At 49.6% G+C, this 4975-nt stretch overlaps 1 pseudogene; it reads left to right on the top strand.

The window, feature by feature from the left end:
- Positions 1-25: 25 nt before the first annotated feature.
- On the top strand, positions 26-3972 carry LOC103915290 (annotated as a pseudogene).
- The last annotated feature ends 1003 nt before the right edge of the window (positions 3973-4975 follow it).

Below are 4975 nucleotides of genomic sequence, written 5' to 3'. Positions count from 1 at the left end.
CTGAGCCTGGCTTTCAGTTCCCACCATGAAGCTTCTGAATGCTGCTGTATTCTTTATTCTTGCGCCCACTTTGACGCCAGGTTTGGACCCTCTTAGCACTTCAATCTTCATGGGTGGTGCTGCTGTCGCTTGGCAGCTCCTCTCCCCTCACCCCCGGCTCAAGTGCAGTCTCCTGGAGTGCTGCAATATGAAGGACACGCTGAACTTACCAGGTAGGGCAGTGGCAAGGGCACCTTGAGCCAAGTTGTCAGTGGGACCAGCTGATGGTCCTTCCCAGGGTGGTGAGGGCTTCCTTTTTAATGCCAGCCTCCTTTGGGGTGGTTGTGGAAAGATAAGAGTTACCGCCCACAGTGGCTTTAGAAGGCAAAGGCTGTACTAACCTAAAATTGCTTATCCCACAAGTGGTCATGTACCCTGCTTGTCATGAAAGTACTGGAGCATTTTCCATGCTGGTGTCTTGGTTTATATTGGCAGAAGCAGGCAAAATTCTGGAGGTGAATTCAAGGCTAAGAGCTAACGATATAATCCCGCATCTTCTTGAGAAGGACACCCCAGTGGCATCCCACACCCCAGTTGGTGGTTGCCTGTAATACATGTCAAATGAGCAGCAGTTAGTGGTAGGTCTAGGTTCAAAACATGCTGCTTCACTTCCCTGAGACAAGCAGGCTGTCAGTCCTCGGTGAAAAGGGAAGAAAGGGTTGTTTCACTCTCCCTGCAGGGAACTAGCACGTGGTCTGAAAAAGAGCTTATGCAACCTTTAACCAAAAACTCCCAATCCTGCCACCTGGAAACCCCCCTTCCCTTTATCATGGGATTACACATATCGTTTAATTTCAGAGCTGGGATGCAGATTTCAAAACAAATCCTCAGCTGTTGGAGACCTGCGTGCCTCCAGGTACTTCAGTATGTCGCTTCCTAACAGCTCTGGATTCGGCTGCTTACAAACAGGCTGTTTTCTAGTACTTTAGCCACTGAAACACCAGTTGTGGTACTTTTTAAAGAGAACTTGATATAGCAACAGAAGCACATTTTTCTATAAATGCGAGGTATGCTAGATGCCACAAAAACAGTTAACAAGAATTTAGCACATGCAGTGAACAAGTCTCTGCAAATACATTAGATCCCATCCCAGGACTTTATAGAAGGCAGTAGCCACAATACTGCTGGGCCTCCTGCCTATCTCATACAAACTGCTTGGTTCCCATAAATGCCATCGAGAGTCTGATTCATGAGTCTGCTCCTCAGTTGGATTCTCTGCTGATTCACAGTCTTGTCACGGCTGGAGAGCAGAGAACGTTTGTTCTCCGGTCATTCAGCTGCAACCAAAACAAAAGGGAGGAATAATATGGCATTTTCTGCCCTTTCTGTCCCCTCATTCCTTCAGTTATAAAAATGGATTTGGAGTGAAAAGTCTTTGGCCAGCATCTTGCTATCCAGATAGTTCTGAGAGTTCTGAGTGCAAATATGTACTCCAGATGGCCCAGGAAGCCCCTGGTGATGTCTTTCCACGGCTGGACTGGAACAGGCAAATCGTTTGTCAGCAGTATCGTTGCAGAGAACCTCTCTCAGCTTAATATACCAAGAAGGAGGTTTGTGCGCCACTTCAGCACAGTACTGCATTTCCCACACCTTTCACATGCCCATCTCTGTAAGGTACTTCCAGCTTTATCTCACTTTCTTCAATTTGTCTGCAATTGTGAGTGCAAATCCCAGGTAATTTTGCCTCTTCTCACAGGAGCAGCTGCAGAATTGGATTCGGGGCAATGTCAGTGCCTGTCCAAGGTCCCTTTTTATCTCCTCTGAAATGGATCAGATGCCACATGGCCTGATAGACTCTATCATGCCATTCCTTGGCTACGACGAAGAGATTGATGGCATTTATTATGGCAAGGCGATCTTCCTCTTTCTGAAGAAAGGAAAGCCAAAGGCGAAAAGGGAATTACAGTCCCACAGGATCTGCAGAGAAAAAGGGAGTAACAATTGCTGACAGGTTTGTAGCTGACCGCAGGGTGGCTGAGCAGCTCGGGGTCCCTCGCTGTCTGTCTTTACAGCATGTTGTCAACGAACAGGCCCAGCCATCGTGTCAGCTGGAAGATCCGAGCTATTCAGCACTACAAAGAGAAGTCAGCTGTTCCAGGGCTAAAAAGGCTCCCATTCCTCAATGGGAAATGCACAGGTATCTATGGTGGCTTTCAAAAGTACTGGACATGCCACTTCCACAGTGGTCAGTAAATATGTTTTCTCCAGCTCTGTAACACTACTGTTAGGCAGAAAGTTCTCTGTAAGATGGGTGGGTGTCGTGGTTTAACCTCAGCCGGCAACTAATCACCACCCAGCCGCTCGCTCACTCCCCCCCAGTGGGATGGGGGAGAGAATCGGAAGGGTAAAAGTGAGAAAACTCGTGGGTTGAGATAAAGACAGTTTAACAGGTAAAGCAAAAGCCGCGCACGCAAGCAAAGCAAAACAAGGAATTAATTCGCTCCTTCCCGTCGGCAGGCAGGTGTTCAGCCATCCCCAGGAAAGCAGGGCTCCATCACCCGTAACGGTGACTTGGGAAGACAAACGCCATCACTCCAAACATCCCTCCCTTCCTTCTTCTTCCCCCAGCTTTATATACTGAGCATGACGTCCCATGGCATGGAATGTCCCTCTGGCCAGTTTGGGTCAGCTGTCCTGGCTGTGCCCCCTCCCAGCTCCTTGTGCCCCTCCAGCCTTCTCAGTCGGCAGAGCATGGGAAGCTGAAAAGTCCTTGACTAGTGTAAACACTACCTAGCAACAACTAAAACATCGGTGTGTTATCAACATTGTTCTCACCCTAAATCCAAAACACAGCACTGTACCAGCTACTAGGAAAGAAATTAACTCTATCCCTGCCGAAACCAGGACAGTGGGACTACCCTATGGAGCTCTTTAGATGCAGAGAGGGAAGAACTCACCTATTGAAGGCCACTTGCATGCACAGATCAAGGGAGCACAATTCCTCCAGGTATTATTCCTGGGAAATCCCTTTGCTGAGGTTCATCCCAGCTCTTTTCATGTGACATGACTGAAGCAAGCCCAAACCCCAACCTTTGGGCTGGTGTACCTCTCAGCACGCCATTGCATTCAAACACGTGGCCAGCTACCTATTTCAGCTTGAGGCAGCAATTACCACAGTGAGTAGCAGCTTGTTAGAGAGCCTCTCGCCAACACCTGGCTGTGTGACCAATCCCCCTGCTCTGCTGCAATGACCAACGCCGTTGTTCAAGCCACTGTGCCAGAGGAGCGCTCAATACCATCAGACGCTGCTGTCATTTGGGAGATAGTGTGGTCCTTGTCACTTCCCCTCGCTGGGCAGCACCCACATGTAGGGACACGTCACCTCCACTCCGCTGCAGATTCACACAGAGTGACTTAAACCACTGCCTAGATCTGAGCAATAAAGATGGCAAAGATACAGCTCTAATGAGCCAGTGAATCTCTTTTCCTAACAGCAATGCAGGCGGAGATAAGATAACAGAGATTGCTCTGGATTACTAGAGAAGGCTGAAGAGAAGACATTCCTGTGAAGAAGCTCCAGTCTCTGCTCTCAGAGGAAGTTTTCAGGAACAGAAACAGTGAGTACCTCTGGGCTTAGGGCTCAGTCCCAGGACTGCTGAGGTCTTCTGCAAAATGATCCATGACACGTGCAGCAACACGCTGGCCTCTGCAGCACTCCGATGGTAAAGCTCCCTATTCTCTCTTCCAGGCGGTTTCTTTCACAGTCAACTGACCCAGAAGAACCTGACTGACTATTTCATCCCTTTCCTTCCTCTCAAATATAAACATGGGAGAGCGTGTGTCTGGGAGGAGCTGTGCGTGCAAGGGCATCCTGAGGATGAAGACCTCGTTGCAGAGATTGCCTTGGCAACGACTGACTACCCCAGCGAAGAAAGACTCTACTCCAGCAAAGGCTGCGAGACTGTAGCCTCCAGAGTGACTCTGAGCATCTAGGCACTACAAGGCCAAGTGCCGCGTCTTCTGGTTACAAGATCCCAGCAGATGGAAGAACCAGTAACTCCCTTTCCTCTCCCTGCAGCTCAATCCACACACTCCTCCTCGAAGGGATTCAGGCTGTCCCATACCAGAGGCACCTTCTGTAGAGCTCTTGAGTAAACACACAGGACACGGCAACGATCGTGGTATAGAGTAAGCAGAAGAGGGACATACATGGGTGATGAGGTTTGCTCTCCTTGCCACAGAAACACTCCCAAACTAAAGTATTTTGAAGAGGAAAATTTCCCACTTTTGTGGCAAGAGTGTTTGCACCTTAAGTCCTAGCATTGCCCTAACTAATAAAATCTATTAATAAATAATATTCTCAGTAGTAGTATCAGCCCGTTTCATGCTGGCTGTCACCCGCGTACCCCACAGAAATCACACAGGAGATCAGCACCACTGTTCCTGCTTTACAGGCGTGGAAACCCAAGCACGAAGGAGGAGACTGAGTTTTCCAGATTGTCCGGCAGTTTTTTTTCAATGTGTCCCGCACCGTCCTGGTTCAGCACCCCATCCAAGCGGCACTGCCCCCTCCCGCCGACGCGGTTACCCCATCCTGGACAAACTGTTTGCGTTGGGGAACGCTGTGCACCAGCACCACTGATTGGTAAATGAAAAGGGCGCAGAAAAGCCCTCCTTATCGCCACACCGTGTCCCCACACCATTTCTCCTGCAGGCTGCGGGCAGCTCCTCCGCAGTTTGCTCGGTCCAATGCAACCACCCACGCTTGGTGGTGCGCTCCCCACCGCGGTGCCGGCACGTCAACCCCAACCGCCGGTGGGGAAAGAGGGAGCGGAGGGTCATGCTTGTGGCACGGTGTCCTGGTTTCAGCAGGGATAGAGTTAGTTTCCTTCCTAGTAGCTGGTACAGTGCTGTGTTTTGGATTTAGGATGGAAACAAAATTGATAAGGCACCCATGTTTTAGTTGTTGCTAGGTAGTGCTTACACTAGCCAAGGA

The sequence above is a fragment of the Pygoscelis adeliae genome, unplaced genomic scaffold (assembly GCF_000699105.1).
Source record: "Pygoscelis adeliae isolate BGI_AS28 unplaced genomic scaffold, ASM69910v1 Scaffold114, whole genome shotgun sequence".
Classification (NCBI taxonomy): domain Eukaryota; kingdom Metazoa; phylum Chordata; class Aves; order Sphenisciformes; family Spheniscidae; genus Pygoscelis; species Pygoscelis adeliae.
This window is presented reverse-complemented; position numbering and strand designations above follow the sequence as displayed.